A 19,274-nucleotide genomic window follows, 5' to 3' on the forward strand; every position below is an offset into this window, starting at 1 on the left:
AATCACTTAATCTCAATTGCCTGAATGTGTAACTAACCGGTGCTCATGTAAAGCGCTCCAATACCTTCGGGTCGAGTTCGCGCTATATAAATATGCACCAAAAAAATAAATACAAAAATTGGAGCAGTTCTACCGAGCAGTATCTCTCCTCTGCGCATGCTCATTCTTCTCAGTGTCTGCTCGAGCTTCCCTTCCTGAATGCAGTACAGGCTACAGAGCAGTGTCTCTTCTCTGCACGTGCGCACTCGGTTCTGCCGGAAGTCCAACAGTGTGCCGGAAGTAGTTGTAGCGATGACGGAAGGCAGGTTGATGCTGTTGTTGATCCCGTGCTTCGGTGCTGCATTCCATTCCCGAATGGATTTTGCTCCAGCCCGGCGGTCCTTGTCGCTGCTCCGCTGCCGCGTTTACTCAGGGATGCCAGAGTGGCCTCGGTCTCGCACGACTGGGCGATAGTTTGCCCGGAAGCTGGGATGGTAGCGAGCATTGGGCGCAGCCTCGAGGTGCCACGCCCCTTCCGGGTGCAGGTGTGTGCAGCCCTCATGAACACCTGCAGGGCCGGACGTGCTGCAAAGTCCTTCCTGTGTGGGTCGTGCAGTGACCTCGGACCTGCCTATTAGTTCCTGTGACCCTGTCTTGGTCAGATCCCGAGGCGTCAACGCTTTCCCGCACCTTTTTTACCGCGTATTATTTGGGACTTAAACCCCCCCCTTCTTTTCACCTGCACCGCGACCCCCACCGGCGCGCCTGACCGAGTGAGGACGCCTCGTGTGCTCGGGCCTGACCCAGCCCGTTCAGCAGCATCAGTGCCTCGGGGCAGCGGAGCTCTGCGCCAGCCAGAGCCAAGCGAAGGGTAAGTGGGTGTTATGTACTCAAACGCAAGAATACTTTGAAATATGGAGCACTTTATTCAGAGATTCGCCAACCACAACACTAGAAAACACAAGACATCTCCCCCCCCCCCCCCCCCCAAAGGGAATGGAGGGAGAAGAGGAAGGTAAAGAAGGTGGGGGGTGAGGGGGGCAGCAAGAAGGGGAGGAGACTACTCACAAATGTAGTCTTTAAACTTTGCAGGTGGGCCAAGAAGCCTACCAACCCTTCTAGTAGTTTTTGGTTGTATATTGTCCTGTACCGGTGGAGTGGGCAGCTTCCGTCTGACTCTTTCTTTTGGTAGCCTGAGTGGATGGCTCATCAAACCGTCCTGAAGGAGTGCACATACTCTGGCTGCTCGTGGGTGTAGGTTCCGTGGGAAGTTCATAATCAGAGACCTAATCCAATGCACAAGGTTGCTTGGGTTTGTCCCATCGACCCTGTGTGGTACTGCTGGATGGTTCCTTGGATGTGGTGGTGTTGGTGTCATTCCTAGGATGTCTAAATAATGACAGGTTGGAGAAATGCCACACTCTTCCATCACTAATGAGTGCGGAATTGCAATAAGCTTCACGCACCAGCAATGGAGGTGTAAACTTATCCTGGCCTTTAGCACTGTGACCACTCTTCTTTACTTTGATAATGTCACCTTCTTTGAGGACTACTGGTTTACTTCCATGTTTTTTATCATAGTATTCCTTGACTCTAGACTGGGATTCATGAAGTTTCTTCTGTACATGTTGAGTCGACCAGTCTACTCTCTTTGCAGCCTTGATCCAGCCCACATTGTCCTTAGATAATGGAGTTCTCCCCCGCATTAGTTCAAAAGGGCTGTGACCTGTTGTCTCGCAAGGGGTTATCCTATATGCCCATACAGTTTTAAGTGTCTCATGTCTCCAATTTAGTTTTTTGCTATAGGCAATCTGAATCATTCCTTTTACTACCCTGTTAAATCTTTCAACAGCTCCAGTACCGGCTGGGTGGTAGACAGACATCGTTTTGTGATCAATGTTATACTTCTGGACATCATCTTTGAAAATATCAGAAGTGAATTGCGTCCCGTTATCACTCACAATTTGCTTGGGCAACCCTTCAAGACTGAAAACGTCATCCATGAATTTTACAATGTTTAAGGCTTCAGGATTTTTTGTGAATTTTACTCTGGGTCATTTGGTGAAGTGATCAATTATAACGATTACATACCACTTTTCTTCTCCATCCGATACCGGACCCATTACACCAATTCCGATTCTCTCCCAAGGCATACTGGGACTGGGAATGGGTCTGAGGGGCAGCCTAAGAGTTACTTGTGCTTTGTCAGATTTCATGCAGAGAGCACACTCCCTTACTGTCCTTTCAATTTCTACGTTGATTCCTGGCCACCAATACATGTTCTTAACTCTGCATTTGGTTTTTACTATTCCCAAATGTCCTTCGTGACACAGTTTAATTATTTTATTTCTTATACTGTGAGGAGCTACAAATTTTCCACTTCTGAGGAGGAAACAATCTTCGAATGACAATTCATTTCTTACCTCCCAATAGGCTTTAAATTGTTAATCATGTTTATTCTTGCTGGCCCAACCATCCTTCAACAACTGTATGACTTGCCTAATAGTAGTGTCATTTTCCTGTTCTATAAACCATTCTTCCTTAGAAATACCGCAATTTTGTTGTAGTACAAAGGCAATCGCATTCTCTTCTGATTCTATGCACCCTTCCTCACTTGCTTTACCTGCGGGCATCCTGCTTAAAAAGTCTGCAACCACGTTTTTTATACCTGGAACATATTCTATGTCATACATGAAGTCGAACAAGCGTACGGATAGCCTTGCTAATCTCGGGGAGGCTGTATACAATCCCTTGGTGGTAAAAACTTTTGGTAGCGGTTTGTGATCAGTACACAAAGTGACCTTCCTGCCCCATACAAAATGTCTGAAATGTTCCAATGCCCATACGCATGCAAGAGCTTTACGCTCAATGACAGAACATTTTTCTTCGGATGGTGAGAGAGAGCGTGAAGCGAAGGCTGTGGTATACTCTACACCTTTGGGGTCTTTTTGGGTGAGTAACCTAACCCCTTGTTACTCGCATCTGTTGTGATGAATTTTTTTTAGGGATGTGTCAAATCCTTGTAGTGGTAGTGCGGTGCACATGTCCTTTGTGATGTTTCTGAAAGTCCTATCACAGTCATCTGTCCACACAAATGTATTCTTCATCTTCAGAAGTTGTCTCAGTTCGTACGTTTTGTGGTAATTTTTTTTTATAAACCTTGCGTAAAACTCCTCCATTCCCAAAAAGGATCGTAGTTCATCTTTGTTGGTGGGAACTGGTGAATCCTTTATTGCTGTCATAAGTTCTTTTTTTAGGACTTATACCATCTCCTGTTATTTGATGACCCAGGTCGTTGACTGAGTTACTTGCAAATTTGCATTTAAGATGTTCAGCTGTTAACCCTTTCTCACTCAGGATTCCAAGGACTTGTTTCACCCTTTTGTCATGTTCCACCCTTGTCCTACCCATGACAAGGATGTCGTCCTGGAAAATTAAAATGTCAGGCACACCATCGAAGATGTTATGCATCAGTCTCTGAAACATTGCCGCCGCTGATACGAGACCAAATGGGACACGTGTAAACCTGAAACACCCAAAAGGTGTTATGAACGGTGTAAGTTTTTGGCTTTCCCAATGGAGTGGCACCTGATGATAAGCCGACTTTAAATCGATTGTGGAGAACTACCCAATACCTTTAGTCGTGGCCAGCATTTCATTGATTTTGGGAAGTGGGTACTGCTCTACAACAATGTTTTTATTCAAGTCGCGTAGGTCCACACAGAGTCTCAATTTCCCATCAGACCGTTTTGCGACGACTAATGGTGCGACCCACTCTGATGCCTCTACCTTTTCAATTATACCCCCTTTAAGGAGTATGTCAAGCTGATCCTTGACATCTTTTTTTTTTTTTACAGCGAAAGGAATGTTTCTCACCTTATGTACAACGGGGGTTGTGATTGGCTTGAGCTTGATTTTATGTTGGTACCCCTTCAAGGCACCAACTTTTCTTCTTAAAACGCGCGGAAATTCCTCAAGTAAACGCTGTGCGTAATCTCTATGTTCTGTTACACTCAATATCGGATCCATTTTCCTCGGATCTAAGATTATACCCAGGTTCCCTTGGTCCATTCAACCCAGAACAGATGGGCCAACCTTAGACACATACAGTTTTCCTAGGGATTCTCTGCCTTTGTATGCAAAATTGAGTTTTCTGTAGACACATACATCAATCTTTTCCCCAGTGAAAGATTTTATTACTATGTCAGGTTTTTTTAGTTGTTCTCCGATTTTCTCCATGAACTTCTCAGACCATACTCTTTCATTAACGATGGTATCGGGCGAGCCGGAGTCCGCCACTATACTTATCTGAATTCCTCCTATGGTCATGTTGCATACTGTTTTTAGGTCTCGCCTGACCCAGCGCATGCGCTGGTCTGGCGAGACTTATTGAGAGGGCTCCAAAAAGTGCTACCAGGCCAGCCTAGAGCTACAGTGCATGTGCGCGGGCGCGCGCGCCACTTTTACCGCGATTACTTTCGCGGCCGCAGGGCCGCTTTGATGTTTGATCGCGATCACTTTCACTTTCGGGGCCGCAGGGCCGCTTTGCATAGCCAATAGGTCTCGCTTTTGGGACCTTATAAGTATTTAGTTATGCAACTGTTGCATGGCTAAACACTTATAAGGTCCCAAAGGTGAGACCTATTGGTTATGCCAATGCTTGTTTTTGTTTTAGATAGGTTCATGTTCGCAGGTATTTCAACTGGTTCATCATGAATATTGAGAACAAACCTATTTAAGTCGTCTTCATCTGAGAAGTCTTGTTTGTACTCATCAGATTCATCCACTATTTTCACTTGTCTCGGTTTTCTTTTGTTGCACGCTTTGAATAAATGGCCTCTTACTCCACAATTTGAACATGTTACTTCGCGTGCTGGACATTTTAAATCGTTTGCCAAATGAGACGCGCTCCCGCATCTGTAGCAACGTCCCCAGTTCTTTGTCTCATACTTTTTATTTTGCTGTTTGAATCTACTTTTATTCCAGTTTTGTTTTGTCTTTACTTTTTGATCACATACTCTGCTTACATTTTCACAGACTTTCTTTTCTATATTTTCAGTAAGAACTGCCTTCGCGCAGCGTCCTGTTAATTCCGCTTTGCGCGCTATATCAATGATGTTTTGCAGCGGGTAGTCTTCTTTTGCCCATAGGTTGTCTTGTATATTTTCATTTGAACCTTGCATCACAACCTGATCTCTAATGAATTTGTCGTGGAGTGCACCAAAACGACAATTAATTGCAAGATTTTTTAAAGCTGAGACATAGTCATCTATAGATTCGTCTTTACCTTGCTTCCGGTGAAAACATTTGTAGCGGTCAACACCAACACAAACTGTTGGTTTATAATAACTGTTCAAGTCATCAATAGCATTTTCAAAAATGTCACCTTCATTCTCAGCTCTTACCTTTTTGTTATTAGAGTTATGAACTTTTATGCCACCTGCGCCTAAACAGTGCATTAATTTCTTTTCAGGTTTTACCTCATTTTCCTTCTCCAGTGTTGAAATATAATTCAAAAAATATTCACGCCATTCTTCCCATTTAAGAGTTGGTTCGCCACCTCCTCGTAAGAACGTTTCTGGTGGAGACCAGTTCCAAATACAGCCTGATGCCATTGTGTGGTGAATTAGGATGGCAAAAGTTTGAACGTAGAGTGTGAAAAGTTAAGGTATGGCAAGGATGAACTGTATTTATGGAATATACTTAGCTCGGATGGCGCAGAAAGTATTTCTCACTTTTTTTATAGGTATAACTGAGAAATGATGGCGAGTACTTTTCTTTAAGTCTTCTGTATAGTTTTCTTTATCATTCCAGCCTGCCGTATGAGTTAAAATTCTTGAATTTTTAAGTCTTTGTAGCACTGCACAAATTATTCAGGCCAAGCAGTATATATTTATTTCACTGTATGTAAAAGTGCACTATAAGTTCCTTTCTGTCCCTGTTAAATTATCTTTGCTTGCGTCTAATTTCTTAAATCGTTTTTCTTTACTTGCGTCTTAATGTTCCTGGAGTTCGAATCTTCGTCGTTGAGAAGCTCGGTCGGCTCAGACTCTTGTTACTTCAATCCACGCTCTTTTGATTGCTGTAATGGCACCGATGTGATGTGCACGTAAACTACAACGGCTCGCTCAATTCTTTCAAGATGGCCGCTCGACGTTCGCACACGTCGTCTACGTCAGCTCACTTGTAATGCTGACGTGTGCTCCAGCTGAATGTTGAAATGGTTAGATTCCGTTGCTTGAACTTTTTACCGCAAGTTGCTTCCAATTATGGATTTTTGTTCGCAAATTCACTCACGATGCTGTAGGCTGTGCTTTTATCGCATACTGACTCCCTTCGACAGTTTTCTTTCCTGACGTGAAGTTAAACGATCGGAAATCGAATGACGAAATGCGCTTGAAATTATTCCTGCGTGTGGATACCAGAAACATGCTAAGTCCAATTCTTTGGCTTTTCCGCAATAGCTTTCTTAGTTAACACACGCAGACGTATAATTTTCCAATGCAGTACAGCAGATAAATTAGGTTCTTTCGTGAGGGTAGTAACTATTACCATCAAGTTAATAGACTGACCTACAATTTCTTGTCAACGTCCGATAAGTCCTTATTTTCCTTTATTATTTGTTTCACGTCTTCCTCATGAGGTTTTTACTTCAGAAATGTTCTTTAATTATTTATTTCCTTTGTGCTTCAATCGTGGGTTCTGTGTTGGCGCTCGTTGCCACTTTGTTATGTACTCAAACGCAAGAATACTTTGAAATATGGAGTACTTTATTCAGAGATTCACCAACACAGGCTCCGAGTGAACCGGAGTAGAGAAGACGTCTTCACGGCAACGTGATCAGCTATTAACGGACAGATGACAGCTGATGACATCACAGCTGGTACAGAATCCCAGCTGGTACAAAACAAGTGAGATTGCTAAGGTGTCCGCGCAGGGACACAACACTAGAAAAACACAACAGTAGGGTAGGGGCTTCATTTGGGTTTCTCTTTCTGCACCACGAGGGCCCGTTGAAGCGGAACTGTTCTTATCTCCCTTCAGCGGGTCTTGCACGCTGAGTGGGTGCTGTAAGTAGCCCCAGCACTTGTTGTTAAAAGCAGCACTGTGTCCTCGTGCGATGTACCTGCTGCTGCTCATGCTATATGTTGTGACCTCAATGAGACGAAAAATCAACACCGGGTTTTGGCTCAACAAAACTCAGCTGAACTGAGCCCAATTAACTTGAAAAACAGAACAAATAGTCCAAGCCAAGACTAACTAAACCTTATACTTTTCCAACTCCTAAAATGAAATGAAACATGAGAGGAGGGTTTTATAGATTACCTTTTTAGTCAATGATAATGATTTTAATTTATTTCACATTTCAAAACAATTTAGCGCTGCAACATTACTTCATTGCGCATTCATCTTTTGTACAAAACAATATATTACATTACATTTAATACATCAACATAATACTCATAATCCCCTAAATGAATAAAACAAACACACATACACTCTTCAGACATTCATGGCCAATATACTCCTGCATACACAAAACTACACATACACTATAAACTCGGTCCTAGTAGCACCCTTTCTTTTCTGATAGATTAACTACCAATCAGTTTGTACAACAAAATCGTTCTGTCTTATTTGTTGAAACAATAAAGTTCCAGTGTTATTTGTGAAACAAAAAATCTCTCAGGACGGTGCAAAAACAAGGACCGAACTGGTCGACGCGTTTCGAACCACTATCTTTTGGGTTCTCCTCAGGACCAACCAATTTCTGCAATAAAAAATAATGAATCTGTTTTAGGTATTGAACTACAACTCAGAATTTCCACAAGAACCGCCAAAGACTCACTTCACCCACCTTCAAATAGTGCCTCCACAATGGAGTTCTAGCTGCCTGAAATATATCCGACTCGTCCCAAATGATGAGGAACCTAAACAAAAAACCGTTTGCATTATCGTTTCTAGCTCATTTTGAAAAAAGGCTGTACACACAACACTGGACAAACAAAAAACTGTTGCACACAATGGGGTACTTGTTCCACTTACCGGATTAGGGGATGATGCCCTCTTTTCCGGCTGAACAACTTGTTTACTGTTTCAGTACTAGAACCAAAAGTAAACATTGATCAATTACTTGTGAGAGTCCTATCCCGTGGATAGGCTGATTCTCGACATATCCTTGGGGCAAAGGAAGGCTTACCTAAGTGAGTTCGCTCGTTCGTCTCACGTAGGGTACCCGTGCCGGATCCTGAAAACACAAAGGCGGTATAAGTCGTCAAGAAGACTGCTCCGCCCTCTGTGCTGCATTTTACTTAGTAATCATAGCCCTTACTTTACTATCCTTAGCCGTCAGAAAACTCACCGGGATTCTTCTCTCGTAGCTCGATGTCCGTGTCAAACCATTGGTAAAGCTCGTTTGGCATTGTGGGAAATGGTGACGTTTAACCAATCCCTAATACCGGAAAACCGGATGATTACTGGGAGATGTAGTTTTCCTTTGCGACTTCGGAATAGAATATATTTAAGAAAGGTGCTGGTACAACAGTTTAGAAAAGTCTTCATAGCAATTGCTTGTTAATATTTAATATGTTTAGAAAACCTAGAGAGTTCACGGTGCTTTCTCAGCACTGTGTTGAAATCGCGTGTTTACCAACAGAAACCGGGTGACTGCTGGGAAATGTAGTTTGATATGACAAATAAAAGACTGGGTATATTAAGAACAATTACTGATTCAAATGTTGGAAAAGTGCCAAGGTTTTCTTGGCAAATACTAATTGCTATGTTGGAATAAAGTGTGTGCAACAGCTAACGAAGGTATGGGGTTTTTTTGGACGCTATGTCAATCACGCGTTACACATTGGAAGCAATTCCATGAGGACCAGAAGTTGGGTGGCTCCTGTGGGATTTAATTTATGTTGTTCGTCCCTCGACAAGAGGTGGGGGATGCACAACGACAGCTGGCACTGTCACAAAACTTTTTAAATGACACTTGATTTGCGGGACAAGGCAAACCGAGCATTGCCTATTACATTTGATGAAACAGATCCGAAAGGAACAGCAGTGTGAACCTCTGTATAGTATTACTCGCTGTTTAGACCAATGGTCTGAATATCTCCGCTACTTCATTCAGGCCGTTGATAGCCGTGTTGAATTTCATAATGAGTAGTGCCTCGCGTTGGCTTAACTGGCCTTCCAAATCGCCCCCACGTGGGTCTCTTTCAATCTTGGACAACACTGTCCATTTCAAATCCAACTCACTGTGTGTCATTGTAGCCCAGTGGCTGACTAGTGGGGCATTTTCCACTCGTCGTCTGATCCTCGACTTATGCTGGGTGATACGTTGTCTGACCTCCTGGGTTGTCTTCCCAATATACAGCTTAGGGCAAGGACAAGTTACTGCATAGACAACATTCTTCGTTTTACAATTGGTAAACGTATTGTGTTTCCAGTGGATAGTATTTAATGTGAAGACCTCACCTTCTATGGTTTGCTCACAGCATGTGCACGTTCCACATTTGTGGTGTCCAACAATTGGCGGCAAAGTCAACATGCTTCTTAAAGTCCGATGTTCTAGTTTCGGCAAAGCCGCCCGGACTATATAGTTGGCTACACTTTTCTCCTTCTGATATGCAAACATAGGAGGGGTAGAAAATTCTTCATGGAGGTCCTTAATCAAATGCCAGTTGGCTAGGATGAGTTTACGGAGTTGGTGGGTATTAGGGCAGAATGTCGTTACACAAACTGGTCTACTGCTCTTGTTCCTAGTTCTTTGCTCCAGCAATGTTTCTCTTGGTGTCCACCAAGCTCTCTTCAAAGAGTGTTTGAGTAGTTTCTTGGGGTATCCCCTCTCCAGAAGGCGATCTCTTAATTTATTGGCGTGCATGAAGTATTCCTCTTTTTTTGTGCAGTTCCTACGAATCCGCAGGAACTGGCCATAAGGTAAATTTTGTCTCAGACTGCGAGGGTGGTTGCTGGTAAAATGTAATGCCTTGTTCCTGTCCGTCTGCTTCCTGAAAAGTGTGGTTTCTAGCTGACCATCTAAAGCCACCACTTTCACGTCCAGAAATGTGATCCATTCGTTTGATGATACACTACTGAATTTGATGTCATTAGATCTTTCGTTGAGCCAGCTAACAAACTCATCCAGTGTTTCCTGTGTGCCAGTCCAAATTAGGAAAACATCGTCGATATATCGCATGTAGCTGGAAATGTTGGCACAAAATGGGTTGTTGTTATATATGAAATTGTTTTCATAAAGCCCCATAAATAACACCGCTAGCTCCGGGGCAAAAGGACATCCCATCGCCACGCCTCTTGTTTGGTAAAAGAACTGCGAATCAAATGAAAAGTAATTTTTAGATAATGCAAACTTTGCTAATGTCAAAAGAAATTCCGTAGGTACTTGGACTGGTCGCTCTCTTTGACCTAAAAACCACTCTAAAGCCTCCAAAGCTTGATCTTGAGGAATCTGGGTGTAAAGTGACACCACATCCAATGAAACCATCAGTTGTTTAGTTTTGTCAAACTGCACGGAAGCTATTCTATTGAGAAAGGCAGTAGTATCTTTCAAATGGGCCGGGACTTCCTTGATAAATGGTTTGAGGAAAAAATCAATATATTGGGCCACTGGCTCCATAAGTGACTCGCAACCGGACACTATGGGCCGTCCTGGGGGGTCAAGTTCATTTTTATGCAGTTTCGGCAAGGCATAAAAGACTGGTATCCTCGGGTTCATGTTCTTTAGAAAGAGGCGTTCTTTAGGGCCAACAAAACCTTGTGAAAAACCTTCTTCAATAATATGGAAAAGTTGATCTTGTAATTCCTTTGTTGGATCTTTTTTGATTTTACGATAACATGTCACATCCTCCTAACTGGCGCAATACTTCCTTCTTGTATTTGTTCACGTCCCATAGGACAATCGCCCCACCTTTGTCCGCCTGTTTCACCACTATTGATCGATCATTTTGCAGGTCAATCAGGGCATCTTTCTCCTGTTTAGCTAAGTTAAACTTGACAAAGCTTCTTTTACTTTCCATTGCCTGGATTCCAGATAAGATGGTTCTCTCGAAGGTGGTAATTTCTTTGGGGACCTTGGGGCCTATTGGACAGAAGGTTGATTTTCTTTTTAGTCCAGTTATTTCAGGCGTAACTGCTTCAGTTGTGTCTGAAAAAAACGTTTTCAACCGGATTTTACGACAAAACTCCATGGTTTCGAGCTTCATTTTTACAAAGTCTGTTGATCTAGAAGGAACAAAACGGAGTCCTTTCTGCAAAATAGAAATTTCTGCCTCTGTAAGAATTTTATCAGACAGGTTAAAAATTGGCGATGAAACTAGCTCCTGTAATATTGACGGCGTGTCCTCATTTCCCATGGTTGGGAGTATCGCAACCGTCCTCTGCCTTGTCGTTGGCCTCGGCCTAAAAAACGTACCTCCTGGTTAGATGATTGCGGGTCCTGATTTTGTTGATTTATCCTTGGATTCTGATTGGCCCTAGTGTTGGTATCAGTAGCCTCACTCGATGATGATGATGATGATTCCGAAAAATTAATGAATCTTTTCCGTGACCTTCCTCGATAGTTTTGTAGGTAATTTCTTGAATCGTTGGTGATATAAAAATCTTTGTTCAAGTAAGGGTAAGTGGACTCCAACGAAAAATTCTTTTTGTCCAGCTCAAATTTGTTACTTTTTTGGATTACCGTGTAGTCTTTAAACTCCAAAATTTCTTTTTCAACCTTTTCTAATAGGGCTTTTGCGTCAGTTAGATTAGGGTTGTTTTTGATTTCAGTTTCCAAGTCGGCGATCTCTTGTAGTTGTATCAACGATAGTCGATGTGCTGTCTCCACCGTAAGGACCATGAGGTCCCGGCTACATTTCGTCTCTATGCAGCTATATCCTTTCTTATAGATTGGATCGTCAATAAACACCACCGGAATGTTACGTATCTGAAGTCCCGATGGAATTGTGCCTTCCTTTAGGTGTTGTAATAAAAAGTGCCCGTGAAGGTCCGTGCGTATTTGTTTTTTTCGTAATCTCGTTAATTTGTCAGACTCATTCTGTGTTTTTGCTGTGACACTCAAGGTGGCCGATGCAAAGACCGGCGGTGCTCGTATTAAATTCTGAATGTGTTCTTCGCTATAGGCGAAGGCATCTTTTTCTGCCATAACAGACTAGGATGGGGAATGACAAAGACTTAGACAAACAAACACAAACTAAACATTAAACAAAACACAAACTAAACATTAAACAATGTGTTAACAATACTAACCAATGCAACTCCAACTACACAACAGTTCACAACAAAGATCTCTGAAGGATCGTGGCTTATTATGCCACTCAAAACAACCTCGCGGGCTTCTGCCCGCTCCTCAAGCAAAAAATCAACACCGGGTTTTGGCTCAACAAAACTCAGCTGAACTGAGCCCAATTAACTTGAAAAACAGAACAAGTTCTAGCTGCCTGAAATATATCCGACTAAACAAAAAACCGTTTGCATTATCGTTTCTAGCTCATTTTGAAAAAAGGCTGTACACACAACACTGGACAAACAAAAAACTGTTGCACACAATGGGGTACTTGTTCCACAAGTACCCCATTGTGTGCAACAGTTTTTTGTTTGTCCAAAATGAGCTAGAAACGATAATGCAAACGGTTTTTTGTTTAGGTTCCTCATCATTTGGGACGAGTCGGATATATTTCAGGCAGCTAGAACTCCATTGTGGAGGCACTATTTGAAGGTGGGTGAAGTGAGTCTTTGGCGGTTCTTGTGGAAATTCTGAGTTGTAGTTCAATACCTAAAACAGATTCATTATTTTTTATTGCAGAAATTGGTTGGTCCTGAGGAGAACCCAAAAGATAGTGGTTCGAAACGCGTCGACCAGTTCGGTCCTTGTTTTTGCACCGTCCTGAGAGATTTTTTGTTTCACAAATAACACTGGAACTTTATTGTTTCAACAAATAAGACAGAACGATTTTGTTGTACAAACTGATTGGTAGTTAATCTATCAGAAAAGAAAGGGTGCTACTAGGACCGAGTTTATAGTGTATGTGTAGTTTTGTGTATGCAGGAGTATATTGGCCATGAATGTCTGAAGAGTGTATGTGTGTTTGTTTTATTCATTTAGGGGATTATGAGTATTATGTTGATGTATTAAATGTAATGTAATATATTGTTTTGTACAAAAGATGAATGCGCAATGAAGTAATGTTGCAGCGCTAAATTGTTTTGAAATGTGAAATAAATTAAAATCATTATCATTGACTAAAAAGGTAATCTATAAAACCCTCCTCTCATGTTTCATTTCATTTTAGGAGTTGGAAAAGTATAAGGTTTAGTTAGTCTTGGCTTGGACTATTTGTTCTGTTTTTCAACTCAATGAGACAAAGGCAGAAAACGTTATAAATACGTTTATTCTCTTCAAGCACATAGACATCGCAGCGTCCCTTTCACCTCAGCCTGCGGCAACCACCAGCCTGCCTGAGTCGCGAAGGAACGCTGCTTCACAGGAGAACATCCGAACAGTGAGATTCCACGGAGGCGCGCGGCCCACCAACACAGTCTCAGGAGGCCAAGAAGGTTGAGGTATACCTTGAACAGACACTGGGGTTGAGAGGTTGGACAGGTCATAATATATTGTCTGGACTTTGTCGTAGAAGAAAATAGCCAGCTGGGTACAAAATCCCTGGTCAGGGTGGAACAAGCTGCCCTGCTGAGGTTTGGCCAGGAGGGACACAGATTTAAAAAGTTATTTTGCAGAATTGCCTGCGGCCAGAATTTTCCCCGTAAAGTAAGTTGTCTTTGCTAGAAGAATGGCCTCTTTATATTTATTAAGGGCGATGTTATAAAGGTCTTTACTGACCCTGGTGTAATCCCGTCTCCACAGGCGCTCAAACCGTCTGCATTGAACTTTTAGTTGTTTGAGTTCAGGGCAATACCACGGGGCACCGGCCGGGCGCCTGTTGAGTGTGGCTGTCTGTACGGGGGCAACACGATTAACCGCTACCATGATCCAATCATTGAACTGTGCTACTGCCACATCATTATCTGTGTGTAGAATAGGAGAGGGGTGGTCAAGGGTGGCCGCTAGGTCAGTGCTGGTGATCCTAGTCCACCGCCGAAACGTGACTTTAACAGGTTTATGAGAGGCACCCGTACCAGCAAGCCTGGCCCTGACCTCAAAGAATACTGCTTTGTGGTCAGTCGAAGGAAGCGCATCAGCCCTACGATAGATGATATCTGGGTGATTAGAGAACAGCCCGTCAAGAGTGTAGCCTCCTTCGTGTGTGGGTACGGACACTAACTGATGTAGACCGAAAGCTGCCATAACATCTAGGAATCTATTCGTGTCAGAGCTAATAGTAGATTCCACATGAAAGTTGAAATCGCCAAGAATAGAATAAGAATCTGAGTCCGCTTTGTAATTAGCAAGATATGTAATAAAATAAGAAAAATCACAGAAAAGCAGCTGGGGCAATTTTTTTGTATAAGGTGATTACTAGCAAGAGGCAAACTTATCTTTAAATAGACCTTGCAGAGAGTTTGAATTGGCGTGGTTGTTATTATGTAGATTTACTAACGCTTCCCAGTCTGCAAAAGTTAATTATTTTGCTTTGAACCTCCACCTGTGGGCCGTTTTAACCCTGGTGATCTCAAGACAACCAGAGAGGGTGGCGGGGCAGTTAGCATAGAAAGGGCCTCTGGGGCTCAGTATCTGGCTACAGTATTTCATTGCTGCCCCCCATTAGGAGCTGAGCACCAGCACCTTGGAGTAATATCCATGACCAGATACACTGCTGCTTACCCCGTCCCCTTCCCATCCTCACAGTGAGGCCCCGCAGTAAACAGAGCCTTGTGCAGGACATTGTAAAGCCTTCGAAAATGGTTTAAAGCAGGTCCTGCCATAGGGTTTACAAGCTACGAGGGCTAAAAAATGTATTAGCAACAAGCAGTTAGACCGGAAGATCTCAGCAAGCCATATGTACTTCCAGTTGGATAAAACAAGCTGCGGGACAAGGAGGCGGGTTCCTGTTACTACAGATCACATGTAGCCCTGTCCTACAATCCCCAGAATGTTGTCAGTGTTTATCCAGAAAAAAACAGGGTGTTAAATAAAATGAGAGAAAGGAGAAAAATGTAAAGAAGCAGACATGTCTGCAGAGACACCAAGATTAACTATTCATTTAGTTTGCTGGAGTTCTGTGGGAGGGATGGGCCAACCAGCGATGCGAGGGAAGTTGGGATGGGCTAGCAGCGACTGGGGAGATGGTTGTGGAGTCGGCCAAGCACCAACAGAGTTTGTTCGAATCTGCCTCACAACCAGCTGTACCCCACTGCCTCAATGCAGAGCAGTCGGTCATACCAGCATCAGTTTCTTATCTCATTGCACACGCCTCTCTCGCACTTCTCCACTCACTAGCAGCAGGAAAACGAGGCGGGTTTCCGTTAAGTACACAACAATCGTAGCCCTGCCCTAAAGTTCCCGGGATAATGTCTGTTTTTAAACTAGGTTTGCACCATGCCATGGCGATCCGTAGTGCTGGTGCTGCAGCTCCTACGGCTCGGGCTGCACTGGTTGCCATACCTGGGCAGTGGTAAGGGGGCATAGGTGGAGTCTTGGAGTTGGCTCTGCCTGTATATTTAATGTTAATACAAAAAAATACATATATTTGTGATGCAATAGGTCTTGCATTTAAAGAAGTGGCCACCATTGTCCTGACTGCTTGAAACGAGAGAGCGCGCATGGTGAGCTGAATGTAAGCTAAGTATGTTGTGCCTGCAGTAAGAGAAACTCAATATAGAAAATAGTGCTTAGATACTAAATAACATGTACCGTGTTAACAACCGAAGTAAAAGGGCCAGTTGCCATAGGAGGTTACAAATGAAGACCAGGCCGAATTAAGGAGGGACTAACAAGCCTATTTACGAATCGGAAGCCAGCATTTCCGAAGGACAATGACACACGCCAATGACAAATGTGGGCGGGGCTTCTATTCCATACTCCACTACAACAAGTCTTGCAGAGCAGCATATTCGCGCTGACTTTAGACTCGACCAAAAGAGAAAAGCGCAAATACATACCCACTTTTACAAAGTGAAACCAAAATATCTGGGTTTCGCGGAGGTTTGCGTAGTGCCACTACGCAAATTCCGCCCACCTCTACCCACAACTTCAACTACTGTGTTACTCAATAATGTGTGTTCTGAAAAAATGAGTGGTTAGGCATGTAGCTGTATTTTTTTGTACTTGTGTGGGTAAATGTACTCTTAAAGATCAGTTCTTTCTCTGAGATGGACACTAAACGGTGTGGGACTCTGTCCATCTCCTTAAAGGTCTAGGGCCCTGTACTTCAGTGTCTCTGACTCAAATGGAAAAATCTAAATTGTAGCAACCACATCTTTAAGGCAAGGAACTGCTGCAATATTAGCATTCCAATTTTAGTGAGCGATCAGGACAAGATGTGAAAGCCCTGGGAGATGCTGCATTCCAACTCACCGGAGGTTGATTAGCAGGGGGTCATAATGTAGACTGTTTATTAGGAAATAAAAGAGCTGTGAGGCAGAATGCTGGCGAGAGGAACAATCACATTTTCTATGCCCTGCAGGCAGGAGTAGAAGGGGAATAGATCGTTTAGTGTGAGCACATGAACTTGCAACGTATCTCTTTCATTCATATCTGCAATGGGGGTTGGCGATCGCCATCACCATACTGCCCAAAAACCAAACCTCGCCAAACAAACATGGAATACATGAAGATATCAGTCATAGATTACTGGACAATTTGGCGAACTTTGGTATAGTCCATTCACTGCAGGTCTGAAATAGCCATACCAGTGGTTCTTAAGCTTTTGACTTCTAATGAACCTTACTAAATCTCTCCAGGAAGCCAGGGACCTCAAGGATTAATCTCCCCACATCATTCTGAAATCTTCAACTTCCAGTATCGTCCATCAATGGTTTCTTTTGCACATTATTTCCACTCTCTCCTCTGCTCATACTTCCTGTCACCTCTCTCCCTTCACCAGCCTGACCTCAGCAGACCGCAAACCAGATCACACCTATTAAATGGTAAACACTTTGGGTCTGATAATATTAATTACAGGCACTTAATTGAAGGAACCTGCACGTAAGACCGCTACCACATGCTGGAGCCATTAGTGTAATTTAAAGATGAGCAGAAAAACACTTGTTGGGTCAACACACAACCTGTGCCTGCCATGGTAATGCAGCCCTGCCAAGTATCACACATTAGGCGTTAGAGTAATGCATTTCAGTGTGGTGGTCCGCATCACAGCACGGAAATGCAGCGTCGCGCATTATAGCGCCTCAACTGTCACGCGCCGAAGGCTGCTATAAAGCACCATACTGTAGTAGCAGTGGCAGCACGTAGTGCGTGCTGCTCCGCGCAGGCTTGGAGGCTCCTGCTCAGCTGCTAGAGCTCACCCTCCAGAGTGTAACACTCTCTGCACCCGACACTGGCGCGGCATAAGCAATGCCAATCCCTGACGTCAGAGGGCAAGGGCAACACAGACTTCTGAGTCACATGATTCATAGGTGGGTCTTTCCGCTCCTGGTGCAGGCGGGCCACGGCGGAAGTTTTTAAAAGTTTGGCTGCTTCAGAACAGTGCAGCTGGTGGGCAAATGGCAGCACATGTCTCCACTTACGCAGCTATCACGACCCTGGCGATCCTCGACCCGCCACCGTCACAGACGGCTCCCCACAGCTCGTTGTGAATGTGGCCGCCACCAGAGGACCCAACCCCAGCCAGGGTCTGAAGCAGTGTCCAAGTGCAGCTGAGAGGTAAGGGGCCCGGCTGAGCCACAATTGTGGTCCACGGAGTCAATGCGGCTACGCGGCCTGCCAATTGCCGCACTGGCTCAGGCTCGCTTGCTGGCCGCCGAAATAAGTAAGTGTGTCTGATGTTGGTAACTTGCTATGGCTGCTAAAATTTGATTCATTCCTAGCTGCCTTCCGTGCCCCTATGTTACCCTCATGTCTAATGCTTTTATTTTTGCTCGTAACTTATTGTCACTCATAGTCGTTAAAACGTCATTCATAATTTCACTGAAATTTTGAAAATGTCACACATGGCAATCTGAAACATTGGCAGCTATGGTAATGTGTGCAATACAATCGCTCTGTCAGTGGATGCACAAGTCTGCCCAATCAAATGTGGACCACGTAAAACAACAAATGGGTGGAGGCCACGCTCCTCTCTATGGTACTTCTAAAAGCTCATTTTTTGGTTGAAATTCTAAGGACTGATGATATCTGTGCAGTGAAATCAGACCTAAAATGAAGATGGCAAATAAATCACCATCTAAGTGTGAACCTAAGGTGCCGGCAAAATAAATAATAAGTATTTAAAGTTAATATAAAAATGTAGAAAATAGCTCACTGCGAATCATCTTTGTCACAGAAGACAAAGGAACTTTTTTTTTAAATTCCATGTGAACAATGTGCATAGGCTTTGTGCAGTCACTCTGAGAAAAAGGGGCAAAACTGGGCGGACACATGTCCTCATACTGTGGTGGGTAGAAGTAAAATGTGACGACAGGCTAATGAATGACGCCCGGAACTTCAAGCCCTTCTTTGAATTCATATCAACTAAAATTGTTTTGGAAAAACAATAGTCTGGTGAGATAGTTACACCTGCCACAAAGGCCATGCTTTAAAAAAATAGGAAAACAATATTTTGCGCGGGAAGGCAAACCTTTTACTGTTGTGCATATGGAAATATATCAGCATGTCAAGCAAATGGGAATTCACACGTTTTCCAGGGGTATAGTCCGCTGCGTAACCTGGAAATCGTTTGTGAATTCCGAAAATCAGTAACGCGACACCAAACAACTTTGTAACCCTACAGGCATAGATTTACTCATTTGTTTGTGAATTGGACCTGGTGTCTGTAATGTCAATGCTTGAGAAGGCACCTGGTTTATATTACTTTTATACCGTCTCTCAAGGCACACCTGCAAGAATTGGTTCACCATGGAGCAACATATGCAAAGCCACCGCTTACCTTTGTCTTGGTCCAATCATTGGGAAGTTCTTTGTCTGGAATCTAAAAGATTCAAACCTCACTCGGCTGCGACAGAATCTTTCTCTGGCATAGTTACTAATTGTGGACCCCCCTCCCTCAGTTCCGTCCACTAGCTGTATTTTGCATGCTCCTCCTTTCCATCCAGCCTCACTCATCTCCTCTTGCATGACAACATGTTCGTTGTTTTTTAATTTCTCGTTTGTTTGTTGCTGTATTTGATTTTCTGGACCCCAGTCACTCATTTCTCTGTTGAAT

General features: G+C 43.5%; 1 protein-coding gene across 4 annotated transcripts in view; it reads left to right on the plus strand.

The window, feature by feature from the left end:
- The first annotated feature begins 272 nt into the window (after nucleotides 1–272).
- Nucleotides 273–19,274, plus strand: part of LOC146813470 (uncharacterized) — a 66,266-nt gene continuing 47,264 nt past the window's right edge. Inside the window, exons 1-2 of one of the 4 annotated variants that reach the window (XM_085620242.1) lie at nucleotides 280–850; nucleotides 13,401–13,560. The gene's annotated coding sequence lies outside the window, so the exon portion shown is untranslated. Of the gene's footprint in view, nucleotides 851–13,400; nucleotides 13,561–19,274 lie in introns of all 4 variants that reach the window. The other 3 variants (XM_085620240.1, XM_085620241.1, XM_085620239.1) reach the window with 3 other exon arrangements.

The sequence above is a fragment of the Triturus cristatus genome, chromosome 7, assembly GCF_964204655.1.
Source record: "Triturus cristatus chromosome 7, aTriCri1.1, whole genome shotgun sequence".
Classification (NCBI taxonomy): Eukaryota; Metazoa; Chordata; class Amphibia; order Caudata; family Salamandridae; genus Triturus; species Triturus cristatus.